The sequence below is a fragment of the Helianthus annuus genome, chromosome 11 (genome assembly GCF_002127325.2).
Source record: "Helianthus annuus cultivar XRQ/B chromosome 11, HanXRQr2.0-SUNRISE, whole genome shotgun sequence".
NCBI lineage: Eukaryota > Viridiplantae > Streptophyta > Magnoliopsida > Asterales > Asteraceae > Helianthus > Helianthus annuus.
This window is the reverse complement of record NC_035443.2, coordinates 171,818,069-171,835,089: the sequence shown is the minus strand read 5'-3', so window position 1 is coordinate 171,835,089 and position 17,021 is coordinate 171,818,069. Positions and strand designations below refer to the sequence as shown.

The following is a 17,021-nucleotide window of genomic DNA, read 5'->3' as shown; positions in this document are numbered from 1 at the left end:
AACGTATCGGTAAGCATTTCGAAAGTTTTTAGATTGAGCTTAAGTGGACAACAATATCGTCAATCAACGTGAATCGTTTAGAACTTAAAATGTCTAAAAGCTTAACGGTGCGTGTGATGTGTCTCAAAAAAACTGATATGATCCTCTTACACAAACTCACAAAAATATGTTTGTACATATTTCATTTCTGCATTTAAATTTCTGCTGTTGCATTTATGTTTCGTAATTTTGAAAAATCCAAAAAGATTTTCGACAACTGATGTTGGAGAGCTGACATTCAAAATCTAAAAGGCTAAACAAGATGAACAGACAGGTTGGTTAAATAGTTCGAAATGTTTAGTTGATTCATTAAGTTGAATCACAACTTGTTTCACATGTGTGATCAATTGTAAATTTGTAAATGAATCTCAAACGTTTAGTTGATTCATTAATTTGAATCACAACTTTATTGGTTTGTAATAGAGAGTTTGAGATGTGCAGGTTTTGAATTTGTTGATACGAAAAGCCAGACTACGATTCCAACAGCCGAGTCTAAGGGCGAGTCTGAAGACGAGCTCAACACTAAAGGAGCTTGTATCTGAAAAGCAAGGCGTCGATCCCAAAAGCTCGGAAGCTTGACGAAAGGGGGAACCTGAAGATTCTAAAGAAAATACAGATCCTCTGGGATTCTGTTCGAACAAGAGTATTTGAAGACTCTCACTAAAGATTCCGTCAACATCCAAGGGGGAGTTTGTTAGTGCAGTTGTCTGTCGACTACATCTTCGTTCGAGTCTTAGAAAGAAATAGAAAGTCAAGTAGCTACGAGTTTCACTACAGATTGACTACGGCAATATCCAAGGGGGAGATTGTTGATGCATTTCATGTCTATCGCCTGCGTCAATCCGAGTTGTAGTGAAAAGCCGGAAGGAATTATGCGCATATTGTTGTATTTAGTTAGAAATGGCAAGGTGGCAATCTTGTAATTAGTGTGAACTTTCATTTAGTTACCTTGACCATATAAATAGGGGATTATGTCATGAGTTAGTTAGTTTTTGAAGAGACTTTGGTAGATCTTGAGTTAGAATTTGGAGAAGACTTGGAGAGGAGACTTTCTAGAGAGAGAAAGTAGAGAGAGAAAGTAGTGTAAACGTGATATCTTGTACCGAATTGTCACATCTATCAATGAAATCACGTTAGTAGTACGTTATCGTGTGTTCGGTCACGTTCGTTCACGGATTCCACACGTGAAACGTTCGTTACGCAATCGAACGGTCACCAAACCGGTCCTACAAAGATCAAGCTCATTGAAGAACCGAACACGATCAAGATACAAGCTTCCGCACATGGTTTCGTCGTCATTTAAAAATGACGATTTTGTACATATTGTATTGTATTGTTTCAAATCTGAAAATGTTTTAATTTAACCGTATTTTTCAATGTATATGTAATTATAATTACATGTTTACTTACGTAAATAATATGAAAACCCTAAAATAATAGCAAGGGTGTTACACCACTTCAACACACGAACAACAATAAAATCATGCCAAAACCAAAAACGGCATATATTTGTAACAGTTCTTGTAATTTTAGAGAAGAAAGAGACTGATGACAGTAAAGATTTGGGAGAGAGATTGGATTCGGTTTATTTTTTTTGCTTCTATTTTTTATGTGGTTTGTTATCTAATTTTCCGTTAAAAAATACATTATTTCTCTAAAAAATGCTTGTAAAACATCAAGATGCCACAAACGCCAAACTCCAAAAACTATAATAAAATTACTTTAGACAAGTATTATTAAAAACTCAAAAAAAAATATAAAACAATGTGCAAGAGAATAAAACAATGTGCCATCTTTATCTTGTAACAACCCGACTTTTTGAAATCAAAGTACAAGTTAAAGTCAAAGTCAAAGGAAGAAAAGATTGCTAATCAGATCTATCATTTCTGACTTAGTTATTGCTTGTACTTGCCGACCTCGATAATCGATACTTTAGTTTACACTATTTTACGCTATGATTTGTAATATGTGATGTAACAATGCGATAAACGTAATTAAACGCTATTCTATTTAACGCTATCACATCGCTAACGCATCGCAACTCGAATCACAGTTATTAGTATTGTTCTGTGTGTGTGTGTGTGCTATTATGTGTTACTTTTGCACGTTTATATTTGTTTTGAGGTGATTATTCGCAAATGTAATCACAACTCTATCGCAACGCAATCTCATCGCGAACTCGAAATTTAAGGTTTACTTTTGTGAGTAGTAGGAGTTATGTTATTTGTGTAACTATTGTTTAATACTATCGCATCGCTTACTCGCAACGCAACGCAATGCTCAACGCACGAAACGAAAAGTCGGAAACCAACTCACTCGAGCCATCCGATCGAAAGGCCCTCCGACCCGTTTAACCACCACCGCCTTTCTCCTCCTTTCCCTATAAATACCTCACCTGTCACATCACGCACACTCAGGCCACTTTTCTCTCGATTCGTCGCGATTCTTGTAAGTTTTCACTTTACATCTTGTACTTTCTCAATCAGCACACACTTTCTCATCATCTTCTCCATCAAATCACAACTTTTAACCATGAAATCACTTGATTTCGGGATGTTTAATGATGACATCATCACAGGTTTGTATGAACTTCGGAGAATGACTTCATTCCAGCAAGAACGATCTGAATCTAACAGATTTCTACATGATTCTTCACGAATTTTACTAAATCTGAGCATAATCAAAGTGTTTCAAACTTTTCTTCAAACATTCCTAAACATTTACTCAAACCCGAAAGAATTTGAGCTCGTTCGGGCCTTCTACTCATTCTATAGTGGAGAACCGGACTGAGAATGGATTACTATCGGAAAAGACGATTGATTCACTGGTTGAATATGAAGCTCCGTCAAGAACAGCTGGTAGGATCGAACGGGGTGATTCCCGTCCGAACGGATGAGTTGGACTTGATGAGATTTCTGTTGTTTAACACGTTGTCATGCCGTCTCGGTCAAACCGCAAACTTTCTAAGCTGATTTTACAAGTTTTCAAACGAACAGGTTGCCTAATCGGATAGCCGTCCGATCGAATCACCATCTGATCGAACGACTATTCATCCAGTTGACTTGTAGTTTCAAACACTTAAACAATTTTCATAAAACTTCAAAGAATATCAGCATCAGACGAAGGGCCATCCTACCGAACGGTCACCGGATGACCTGATTTGTAGAAACACTTCTCATTTTACAAAATGCTACAACGAAAACTTCAAAGTTCAAACAATACACAAACACGTCCTTCCCAATCCGATCGGATCACTGTTTGTCACTTGTTCATTCGATGCACCGTTTTACACGTTGTTCAACGCTTACGTTGTCGTTCTATGATCAGGCTAATCTTTCAAGTGCTCCCTTCAATCCAAGCTTGTGTTTATTTATTAAACACGAACTGTGAGTATTGACGGGTGGTCCGTAGGACAACCCTTTAAAGCCTTTAAATAGAATAAAATTCCATACTTTGCCCGGTTAATTGCTCGAACTTGGTAACCACTCTACGTTTGATTATTCAGGTGCTAAAGTGCTCAAAATGCGGATTTTAGGAGGCACGATGGATGCTAGAAGTTGGGGAATCAAAGAGTTGAAGAAAGCAAGTGTTGAAGGAGAAACAAGGAAAAGAATCACACTCAACACCGTAACCTACGGTGCCTTGCCATAGGTTACGACCTCCACTTCTACACAAATGTTCTGCCGTAGCTCAGTATCTAATCACCGTAAAGGATCACTAGCCACCGTAACCTACGGCCATATGCCGTAGGTTACGGCGCCTCATGTTAATGCGAGAATATGCTGATTGCCGTAAGCTACGGCCCTATCGCGTAGCTTACAGCGCCGACTGGGTTTCAATTGTAACTTATGGCATTTATTGCCATTTTGATGATGTTTTATGTGTCTTATCATTGGTAATCGGTTACCACTTGACAACACATGATTTTTGGAGCTTGTTGGAGATTTTGGAGCTTGAAGAACACTTGTCTAATCATTAGTTTATGTGCTTTGATCTTTATGAACAATAGAACTTTTGTTATGATATTGCTTCAAGCCATGAGTGGCTAAACACTTGATGATTGTCCTGGATTGAAGGTTTGGTTGAGACATTTCATGTTTGATTTCTCTAATTTCTAGAATAACAATCTTTATCGTTATGATTTGTTGTTATGGTGTGTGATTGTTTGTTAGTAACTTGTTAATCCTTCTGTTGAACTAATTAGAAACCATACGTTCTTGGTGCCGTTGGCAATCGAGATATCATGGGTATAGTTAGGCTTGGGTAAGGGTTGATTGATCATCAGGTAACAACCTCACGTTCTAGGAATCTGAGTACTTAGTTCCCTTTCATCACTGCAAGTAATCACACATGAGCTATGTCTATGTAGTTCTTTCTAGTGAAATGATAATATGAATGTCGAAACAAACCAGAAATCTAGGATGGTCATTTGTCTCTAATTTGCTTACAACCAAAACTTCTCTTTTGCAATTTATTTAGTTAAATTTAGTTCTTAAACCAATTCACTCAAATCAACTCTTGAATTTTACTTTCATTGCAATTAGTTTAATTCTAGTTAAGTTAGATAATCTTCTAAATAACACATATTCCACAAACTCTCTGTGTTCGATACCCACTTACCGCTAACTATTTAGTTGTATTTGGATTAAATTTGATTGTGAACACGACATCACGTCAAATTTTGGCGTCGTTGCCGGGGAGTAGTGCGCAACGTGTGTTATTTTTGTTCTTTTTAAGTTTGTTATTTTTCTGGTTTACGCTGGGTGTATTAGTGTGCAGGTATTTAGAGGTGCATGCGTACTAGAAGCTCTCACAAGCTTTCACCACTAGCATTTGATCCGGAAATCGAACAAACTTTGCGAGCAAACAGGATATTGTTAAGGGAAAACACAATTAGCGGTTCACCAACAACACCAATTACACCGATTACACCACTGAGATACATGGATCGGGATCCACCACCACCCACTACGGGTGAGCCTGTTCCACCATTTATACCAACATCCACTCAACCTTCACCAAATACCACCATTCCAACCAATACCACCGAACCCACCATACTTCAAAATGTCACACCAACCAACACCACACAACCCATTACCACTCAAGAAGAACCAACCATTATTGTCAACCCTTCTACTAATATTCCACCATTGTCCCATTTCTTCCCAGGTGTGGGTCAATCATATTCAAACTATACCATAGCACCAAACTCGACCATTGTCTATGCTTCATCGTTTCGACCATCAAACCAGTCGGGTTTTCCGTACTCGACTCTTCCATTTGGACAATCTTCGGGAATTCAAGGAGATGGTTATGATGAGGGATATGAGGAATTTGAGGGTAATGATGAAGACGGGTATGCTTATGGGGGTGATGGAGATCAAGGAGACTTTGGTTATGTGCAAGGTCAATTTCAGGGAATGCCAAGTGTTGGTGGAGTGCAACAACAACAATTCATACCACAACACGTTAGGCCGAGGCCACAAGGGCCACAATTGCAACGTCCTATACCATTGCAACAAGTTCGTCCACAGAATGTACAACCTCAACTTCAAAGGCCAATTCAACAACCACCGATGTCACAACAACAATTTCAACAACCCTTGGCACCACAAGGGCATATACCAAGACCAATGGGTCCAGTTCGTCCAAGGGGTAGGTTTGGTGTACCAAGGAGGCATCTTAGAGAGCATGCGAGGGGTATTGAAGCACATTTTAGGCTGGTGATTACTCACAATCCTTCACCGGTGGTTATTCCTCACAATAACCAAGGAAGAACTTTTGAAGTGAGAACGAATTCTTTGCAAAGTTTGCCGAAATATAAGGGTCTAGCAACGGAGGAACCTTATTTCCATCTGGAGGCCTATGACTCAATTTGTAATACTCTTGAGAGTCAAGGTTTTTCGGCCGATGATGTTAAGTTGGTCTTGTTTCAATTTTCGTTGGAGGATAAGGCAAAGAAGTGGTTCTATACTTTGCCTTCAGCATCTATTTACACTTGGGCGGAAATGCAACAGATTTTTCTAGATGAGTTTTATACCGCCCAAAATACCAATGATGCTAGAAAGGGATTGAGGAGTTTTCAAAAACAACAAGGCGAAATGTTTCATGAAGCCTTCGAGCGCTTCAATATGATGATCAAGAATTGCCCGCATCATGGAATTGAACTTTGGGAGTTGATGAATGCCTTCCACGAGGGGTTGTGTGCCGAAGATGCTCATGATTTAATGTCCATTACAAATGGGACTTTTGGCACAAATTACGAGAATTATGATTGGGAGTTCTTGGAACAAATGGCAATTACATCAAAGAGGAAAGCTCAAGCATCAAGGAGAGCACGACCGGCCGTCACCCGAACACAAGTGCATGCGGTTGACGATGGTAATGTTCAAACATCTAATCAAATTTATGATGTTTGTGCTATTTGCAATGAAATAGGTCATGCGGCTGAGAATTGCCAAGGAGTGGTAGAAGGGCAATATGAAGAAGTTCATGCGGTACAAGGTCAAGGAGGGGTGGTAGGAACTACAACATGAATTCCAACACTTACCACCCCGGGTTGAGAAACCACCCAAATTTCCGATATGGGAACCCTTCAAATCAAGCTAACCTGAATTTCCAAGGAAACCAAGGATTTCAAAGGCAATATCAAACAGGTCAAAGCTCTTCGGGTGGAAACGAAGTAATGGAGATGTTGAAGGTGATGCAAGTTGAAATGCAACGAATGAATCAACGTGATGAGGTTCGGATGCAAAAGGACGAGGCCCGTGATAAAGCGATTCAAACTTTGACTACTCAAATGGGTCAACTTGCGAGTGAAATGGCAATATTGAAGAAAGCAAAAGGCCAGCTACCAAGTGACACGGTGATAAATCCCAAAAACATTAAAAGTGTTAATATCAATGTGGTAAGCACCGTTCCTAGTACCGAATTTAATGAAAAATGTCTAACCTCTTCGTGTCAACTAAATACAGGTATAGAGAAGAATGCCGATGGTGAGAATCATAAAGAACATGGAGCACCAATCATGCCTATCCGTGTGGGAAAATTAAAAATACCTCATGCATTGTTGGACTACGGGGCAAGCATGAGTGTGCTACCAGGCGATCTATACGATATGTACGAATTTGGTCTGCTTGAAGATATAGACACCATGGTGAACTTGGCGGATGAAAGTTGGAGGCGTCCACAGGGAATGGTTAGGAATGTTAAGATTTAGTGGGGAGAGTTTGAATATCTGGTGGATTTTCTAGTTCTAGACTATGCTTCTACCAAAATGGCAGCACAACAAAGGGTAATTTTAGGTAGACCGTTTCTATACACAGCAAATGCTCAAATTAATTGTAGAGACGAGATTATTACCATGACCGAAAAGAAGCATAAGTTGTCCTTTGATGTTCAAACTAGAGTGATTAGTTATGAGTCCATTGAGGGGAAGGGTGGTGAGTCTAGTGATTGTATGAAAAATGTGTTTCAACGAATGAGAAAAAAGCACCCACCGGACCGTGAAGAAAAACATATGGGTTCAAGCAGGAGTGTATTTGATCACCCACCGAGTCAAAACGAGACAGGGGCATTTTGCTCAATGGAATAATATAGTGATGGAAATGGCAGTAACCGATTCTTTGAGCCACCATAAATAGGGGTGGTACGGTCTGGCTGAAGACTCGAAACTTAGCGCTGCTCGGGAGGCAACCCGGGGTTTTATAGTGATCTTGTTGTTTTTATCTTTCTATGTTTCAGGGCCATGGTGACATTCAAGTGTGGGGAAGATGTACGGATATTTGGGTGAAGGTGGTGATAGGAAGTTGGATTATCTACAACATCTGTTGTGGTGAACTTCACCAGGTCATGTACTCTTTCCTTAGTCTTGATATGTTCTTAGCTTTGAAATATTGGTAGTTAGTTTGTTTGCTTTTGTTTAAAAAAAATAAATAAAAAAATACAAAAAGAAATTTGGGGTTTGAGAGTTTGTAGGATCGTTTGCCGACCCGAACGAGTCTATCAGAGGAGTTTTGATCAGTTACAGGTGCGGAAAACAAGTAACTGACGTAGAAACAGCTAGCAATTCACTTAAATCAACTATTGTATTGATATAACAGCTTGTACAGTCAAATCTCACACCGGCAGCACTTCGGTATGGAATACAAGGAACTGATAATCTGATTTCGCTCATAGAACATATATATACTGTTCTGATTTCGCTCGAAAGAACACCAGAACCATTTGGAGCGAAATCAACAACATGCTGATTTCGCTCGAAACCATTTCGGGCGGAATCACATGCATGTGCTGTTTGGAGCGAAATCAGCATATATACAACCTAAACTATGACATTTTCTCGTAAAATGTGCCCTGATCTAACAATCCTAGTCTAAGACTCGATACAAGACGAAGTCGACAGATGTATGCACCAACAGACTCCCCCTCAGATGTTGACGAGTCTTCAGTGTTGAGTCTTCGCATCTTTAGTCTTGATCAGTCTCTGGGCTTCTCTTTCTCTATCAGCAAACAACAGACTCCCCCTAACAATGTGCTGACATTCCTTTAGTTCTTCAGCATCATCTGCTTCAGGATCGTAGTCTGACTTCCAAAGGTTCATGATCGTTGCCTGGCTCAAACTTTGTCTTCAGAGTCTTCAGATATCGTAGCCTGGCTCTCTAACACATAAGCTTCTTAGGATCGATCAACCTGGTTTAGCTAATTTCCTGCATGATCTCTACCTCAAAGTAAGTTTTACAGATTTTTGCACTTCAATTATTGAGGCATGCACTGACTCAGACTTTAACACATGATGCACCACTTTGTAACATAAAGTTTTAAACAATTCAGATTAAAATCATAAACTCCCTCTCACCACATGGTCATCATGTCTAGCACTTGGAATTTTGAAAATCAGCTTTCCAACACCAGTTGTCGAAATCTTTTTGAGTTTTTTTAAAAGTTTATGCTAAAACATACTAAAAATCTTTTTGGATTTTGACATAAAATGCATTAAAGAAATGTTTACATGCAATATTTTTGTGAGTTTGTGTAAGAGGATCATATCAGTTTTTGAGTCATGTCACCAACACCGTTAAGCTTCATTTCATTTTAAGTTCTAAACAATTCACCTAGATTGTCAGTATACCGGTCCACTTTAAATTTTCACACAAATTTCAACTGGTCCGAGATACAATATTAATGTCTTAGATACTTAAACTTATCCGCGTGTCCCACTACTTGAATATACTCCCGTATCCAGATCCCAATATTCAATCTTACAGGTGAGTATACCTAGATGATATCTGTAAAGAGGTTATAACGCGAGGGCCGTGAGAGCTCAGGTCGATACTTCCGTATACGCAGAGAGATGACGGCTTCGACTTTTGGTGTGTCCCCTTTAGAGGATCTTTTGTTACAACAGCAGTGACTATCAATTTTATTGTTTCATCAACTTGCTGAGGGCTGTGCTATGTTTCAAGCATTTGCAGAAAGTATTATACGGGGACTAGGTCAGTATTTCCATACAGCATAAGTCCCGGGATAATACCCCATATATCACTAAGCATAAAGACCTAGTATCTCAGAAAGAGGGACCTTTCAAACAAGATTTCGGGGGTTACCCATATATCCAAGAAGTTGTTCCCCACGATATAAGCAAGTTTGAATTTTAGGTTTATATCTCGTCACAATCTACTAAATGTGCAAAAACCTACTGGCATATCCGCAGTGAGATTGTTTATCACATTTTAACTATCCAATTCTTTAGCATGTTGTGACAGTCCACTGATGTACTATCATTTCCTCTTTTATACAACAAAACTCATTTTTGAATTTTATCATGTTTTTGGCTTTTTCAAATTTTCTAATGTTTTTGGATTTTCTGAAATTTCTTACTCCCCCTAAAATGCAAACACATTAAAGAAAATTGAAAACAAACTATACAGAAAATTGACAACCGATATCAAATCGCCTCAATTCGCCATCCACTTGGCATAGACAATCAGAACTCCCCCTTTCAACAAACTATTTTCTCACTATGATTTCAAAACACTTAAGTTTGTTTTAATCAAAATGATTTTTTCGGAAAATAAGTTTGTTTTTACCACTTGTAGGTTTGATAGAAAACCACTTGTAGGGATTAGTTCATCATATTGTTCATTCAATCTCTTGTATAAGGATTACATCAAGTTCAAACTAATGACCTTGAGTAATCACTTTGTCAGAATCAATCTCTTACCACTTGTAAGTATATCCAAAACATTTAATCACTTGTAGGAATAAAACATCTACACAAAACCATTTTACCAATCAAGATGCCAATTCCTGCTTCTCACTTACCAACCTGGAAGCTCCGGCAAGTCCACAATCTGTAAAATTTAACAAACTTTAAGATTCATTTACACAATCAATTTTTAAGAAAGATGCCGATTCCTTATCCACGATTACAAACTTGGGATCTCCGGCAAGTCAGGTGTTTACTCAAAGAAAATGTCCACCCAAGCCTGACCAGCCTTGGGTGATTTCAATTCAGATTTAGTTGGGGTGTATGTTGCTTTCTTTGTAGCATAGAAATCCTTTACCCCTTTAACCTTCCCATCGACCATCTTTCCAAAAAATTTCTTCACTTTTCCATTGAATGTTTTCTCAACATCAAAATTTTCAGTCCTCAATGGTGGAAAGTTCTCGTCATCCATTGAAAGAACTGAGTTTTCATCACTTTCATCAAATTGTGGCTCCTCTGATTTTGTGGAATCAGATTCATCACCAGATTTTACTTCAGATCTCTTAACAACCCATTTTTTATTGTCAAGCTTCACACCTCTCCTGTAAAATCTCTTCGAACACTCACCAACTTCAAATGTTGAATTTTTGAAAACTTTAAATTTTTCAGTTGGTGGTTCGGTTTTATCAACAACAACTTCTTTCAGTTTTCCAGAAACTCCCTGTTTTGTGTTGGTTGCTTTAGGACAGTTCCATGCAATGTGACCAACTTCATTGCATCTAAAACAGGTTCTGGTTTCTTTTCTCTGAACTTCATTCTTCTTTTTCTCAGCAAGAAATTCTTGATTTGATTGTCTCCAGAATGAGCTCTTCTTCTCCTCTTCAGCAGACAGTCCTGAAACAAATTTTGTATTTTTAGAATTTTCTCATTTTCATAGTTTTCAGGTGGAACAAATCCAAGACCTTTCCTTTTAAAATTACGTATATGGTTTGGTTTCTTTGGAAAATCTAAACCATAACTGTAATTCTTTTATATTGTTTAGCCGCTGTTGAACTCTTGAAGTGTATTTTTTAGATTTTCCAGTAAGATTTAAATCTTTTATTTCATAAATATTAATTTCTGTCATTTTGAAAACCTTTTTGATCATTTCAAATCGAACACTTCTTATTGGAAACTCTTTATCAAAATATAATTTGTCAGAATCATTCAAAGTATATGCAACTTCAAACGTTTCGTCATTCAAATTAGATTTTGACAATAGAAACCCTGTACTATAAACCCGTTTTCCCGATGTTTTTTGAACTCTTTTCGGACGAACTCGAACTCCTGACAGACTGACACGAACTTTCGGACTCGGATTTTAACTCTGACTCCTCATCCTTATCCAACACCTGATCGACCACTCTTTTTATTAATTCGGACTCATGATCTGTGTCGGACGCTGTGAATGTGATATCAATGTTGTCTGGCAATACATCGGTTAACTCGGACTCTAACTTTAGATTAACTGCCTTTTTGACTTGTTCCTCATTCAGTTTTCTAGGCGAATACCCTTCCCATACTGGAGGTGGACACTTGTTATAACAAACACTCTGTTTCTTACCAGTATCCGTTTTCATCTTAGACTTCTTATCATCATCTTTAAACGCCTCGAAACCTGCAACAGTAGGGTAAATTCTATCAATTAAGTAATCAGAACTTGTATAACTTTTCAGTAAACGTCTGATTCTTTCATTTTCAACTTTTTCACCATCCAACTCTTGCTTCCATTTCGCACATTCTTCAATGTAGAAATTTATCTCTTTCTGCTTCGACATCATCGTTGCATTCAACATTTTCAAAGCTTTTTCTCTTTCCGTGTTTGTTGTTTGCAAATCTTTCACTGTTCTATTCAACACATCGTATGATTCTTTCAAATTCTTCACATCAAACAACAATTTTTCTTTCATCTTTTCTGATTCACTAAACCTCTCGTCTTTTACTTCACATTCTTTGCATGAATCTGAACATTTACGACAAGGTTTCGTGACTTCAACGATCTTTTCAACCTCCACAATCTTTTCAACTTCAACTATCTTTTCCACTTCCACAATCTTCTCAATCACTTTGACTTCTTTCAATTCTTTTGCAGCTTTCCTCTCTTTCAGTTTCTTCAATTTTTCTGCAAAATAAAATGTAATTCTGTCAGAAGATAAATGAGTTTTTCCAAGATTTATCTGTTCAATTTCCTTATCATCACTACTTTCAGAAGACACAGATTTTCCATCTTGACTCTCCTCATCATCTAACATCACAACCATCCATTCCTTCATCAACTCTGGCTTTTGCACAATATGAGCAATAAAAGCTCGAACATTTGAATCAGCTGGAATGTACTTGTCCCAGCTAAATCCTTCAGCCATTTTTTCATCATCTTGATCAATGATGCCATAGTAAGCCTTATTGTTTGTATCCTCGATCATTTTTCCATGTGCAGTTTGAGTTTCCTTTTGTTGATGTGGTTGATGAGTGATTTGCTGATATATAGACTTCCGATAATAATCATCTTTGCCAAAAGGATTCTTTGCTCCACTAGACTCCTGACTCTTGCACTCTCTTTTGAAGTGACCTTTCTCCCTGCAACGAAAACAGACAACTTTAGATTTATCAAATCCTAGATTAGAAAGATTGGCATCCAAGAAATCATTTCTTCCTGTAATCATTCTAAACTTTTCTGCTCTCCTCAAAACACTCGCCAAAGCCCATTTTATATCCATAATTTCCAACTCTTCTGCATCTATTTGGTCATAATCTTCCTTTGTTAACATTGGGTTACCAATCTTTCCGGCAATCAACCCTTCATAAGATTCCAATGCAGTAACCAGTAATCCCATATGATTTTTCACCACTTCTTCAGAAAAGTTTTGACCATTTTGAAGATGTAAAGCTACATTGCACTGAATCATATGCCCGTTTCCAACACTTGCACTTTGAACACTTGGGGGATTCACATTTGAAAAGCCACCAGTGTTGATTGAACTTTGACTACTTGTTCCCGATTGATTTCCTGCACTAAATGCGGTTTGAATCTTTGGACTGGCTTCAGCTGTTTGAACATTTCCTTTATAGTACAGTTTGATGTCTTGTTGATTACTTGAACTGTTCATTCTTGCAATATTCTGTTGTTCAAGATCATGTGCCTCCAGCTTTTCAATAAACTGCCCGATTGACAACCTGCTAAACTGTCCGGAATTTTTCAGAATCATGAGATAAGTACCCCATTCCTTTTGTGGTAAAGCGTCAGCAAGCTTTTCAACCTTGTTCTGTCAGAGTTTTGGTAATCTTCAACTGAGACATGGTGCGTACAAGATGACAGTATCTCTCAATGAGAGTCTTTGTAGTTTCACCAGGCATGCTAGTAAACAACTCAAACTCTTTCTTCAGTAATGCTGCTTTGCTCTGTAACATCTCTGTACTTCCTTCAAATTTCTTTTCAAGAGCTTTCCAGATCGAAAATGCATTTCCATCATGCTGAAGTAAAACGAATATATCCTCTTTGATGGCTTGTTGTAGCAGACTTATCATCATTTTCTCTCCTTTGTAACTCTCTCTCTCTTGATCTGAAAACTCTAAGATAATTTTATCAACGTTCATAGCAGTCTGTGGTCTAATGTATGCAGTTTCAATGCTTTCCCACGCTCTTAGATGGTTTGCCTGAACCCAATTCTCAAACCGATTTTTCCAAACATGGTACTCTTCCATTCCCATAAGTTTCGGGGGGTTTTGCATTGTTCCGGTTTCGTTTTCTAGGTTCATATTCTTAGCAATGTCAGCCGGAGTAGTCGGGGTTGTAGCAAATGCGTTGTAAACTCAGAATCCATGTTTTCTTATCACGTTTTTCAAAACGGACACCTTTCGAGCGGAATAGCTAAATACGAGCGAAATAGCAAACAATGCACTCTGGAGCGAAATCACCAAATTGAGTTGAAGCGAAATCACACGATTTGCTGTCTGGAGCGAAATCAGTACAAACCCTGGATCGGAATCACAAATCTGTAGTTTGGAGCGAAATCACCACAAACAGTTTGGAGCGAAATCAGAAGTACTCTAGAGCGGAATCTCAGATTTGTTACTTTGGAGCGGAATCAAACAGATACTTTTGGAGCGAAATCAGATACACTTCAGGCGAAATCACAAAATGTCCCTTGGAGCGGAATCACTTCGCACATCATTTTAACCCACTTTTAGTTCGAATTTTTACATGAAACTTTCAGGGATTTGCTAATGTTCACTTTTACACAGTCCGTGAAAAATTGATCTGGTTTTGACCGTTAAAACTTGTTCTGTTGAAGAAAGAAGATGCAGAAGTCAGAAATCTCGATGAAATCCAGCTAATCTCTGCAGAACTCCTCCTCCTGAGCTCTGATACCACTTCTAGGATTGTTTGCCGACCCGAACGAGTCTATCAGAGGAGTTTTGATCAGTTACAGGTGCGGAAAACAAGTAACTGACGTAGAAACAACTAGCAATTCACTTAAATCAGCTATTGTATTGATATAACAGCTTGTACAGTCAAATCTCACACCGGCAGCACTTCGGTATGGAATACAAGGAACTGATAATCTGATTTCGCTCATAGAACCTATATATACTGTTCTGATTTCGCTCGAAAGAACACCAGAACCATTTGGAGCGAAATCAACAACATGCTGATTTCGCTCGAAACCATTTCGGGCGGAATCACATGCATGTGCTGTTTGGAGCGAAATCAGCATATATACAACCTAAACTATGACATTTTCTCGTAAAATGTGCACTGATCTAACAATCCTAGTCTAATACTCGATACAAGACGAAGTCGACTGATGTATGCACCAACAGAGTGTAAGCAAACGTTGGTGTTTTTGTTGAAAGCGGCCTTTCCCTCAAAACCATACATTGGGACAATGTATCCCAAGTGTGGGGATGGGGGGAAATTTTTGAGAAGTTAAATTTTTTTGTGAAACCAAGTGAAAAGTGTTAAAATTTGAAAACTTGATATTGTTCCATTTGACACACCGACACCCATTCCTAGTCTTTTCTTGGTGAGAATTTGAGCCACACATGATTGCTATTGATATTTCATTGTTTGAGTGGCGGTGTGTGTCGTGTGTTAATAGAACTTGTGTGCGAATCCTTGGTAAATCCTAGAATTAATATGCTTTTGAAAATGATAGGGGACTTTTAGGAAGCCTCGTCTAGACGTGTGAGAGTGTGGGATTGGTGGGTTGGACCTCATACTTTACATATATGAGCTTGGTATTGTGAGGGGTGGGGGTTTGGTCTTTAGAAAGCCATGTTTGAGCCTTATACCATTCGGTTGTGACCCAAACCTACTTCCTACAAAACTTTACCTTTTGAGATGACCCGGTTTAGGAGATTTAGTATGTAGTGTTGATGTTCTTGTATATATTTGTGAGCTTGTATGTCTTATCTTTGAAAAAAAAAAGAAAAAAAAAGAAAAATAAGAGAAAAATACAAAAAGAAGAATTTAGTTGTGTTAGTTGTTGAAAAGTTGATGATGTCTTGTATATAGTTGATGTTGCTTTGTTTAGTAGTAAAAATAAAACCGGGTCAAATCAATTAGCTCTTTCATATGTATTCCACCATTTCCTACCTTTGCACCTAGCCTCGTTACAACCCGTAAGTCCCTTTGATTCATAAGCATGCTAGAAATTTGATACGAGGAAACCTGATTCTTATACAAGCTTATTGTCGCACACACACACACACACACGCATTGAGTGGTTTAGCATAACATGCTAATTTTTCTTGTCACCGAGAGCTTTTGTGAGGGGTATGTCTTGTGGTATGATTGAAAGTTAGTAAAAGGACGACACTTTAGCTTGGTTTGCATGATTGATTGCTTGAGGGTTGAAAATAGTTTTTGAATTGGTTGCTTAGGACAAGCAACGGGTAAGTGTGGGGATGTGACGGGTGGTCCGTAGGACAACCCTTTAAAGCCTTTAAATAGAATAAAATTCCATACTTTGCCCGGTTAATTTCTTGAACTTGGTAACCACTCTACGTTTGATTATGCAGGTGCTAAAGTGCTCAAAATGCGGGTTTTAGGAGGCACGAATGGATGCTAGAAGTTAGGGAATCAAAGAGTTGAAGAAAGCAAGTGTTGATGGAGAAACAAGGAAAAGAATCACACTCAGCACCGTAACCTACGGTGCCTTGCCGTAGGTTACGGCCTCCACTTCTACACAAATGTTATGCCGTAGCTCAGTATCTAATCACCGTAAAGGATCACTAGCCACCGTAACCTACGGCCCTATGCCGTAGGTTACGGCGCCTCATGTTAATGCGAGAATATGCTGATTGCCGTAAGCTACGGCCCTATGGCGTAGCTTACGACGCCGACTGGGTTTCAATTGTAACTTATGGCATTTGTTGCCATTTTGATGATGTTTTATGTGTCTTATCATTGGTAATCGGTTACCACTTGACAACACACGATTTTTGGAGCTTGTTGGAGATTTTGGAGCTTGAAGAACACTTGTTTAATCATTAGTTTATGTGCTTTGATCTTTATGAACAATAGAACTTTTGTTATGATATTGCTTCAAGCCATGAGTGGCTAAACACTTGATGATTGTCCTGGATTGAAGGTTTGGTTGAGACATTTCATGTTTGATTTCTCTAATTTCTAGAATAACAATCTTTATCGTTATGATTTGTTGTTATGGTGTGTGATTGTTTGTTAGTAACTTGTTAATCCTTATGTTGAACTAATTAGAAACCATACGTT

At 38.3% G+C, this 17,021-nt stretch overlaps 1 non-coding gene across 1 annotated transcript; it reads right to left on the bottom strand.

Annotated features, from left to right (window-relative positions):
- Nucleotides 1–6,099: 6,099 nt before the first annotated feature.
- Nucleotides 6,100–6,205, bottom strand: LOC118484553. The gene has a single exon (XR_004873662.1). It is a non-coding gene; the product is annotated as a small nucleolar RNA R71 (small nucleolar RNA).
- Between the last annotated feature and the right edge of the window lie 10,816 nt (nucleotides 6,206–17,021).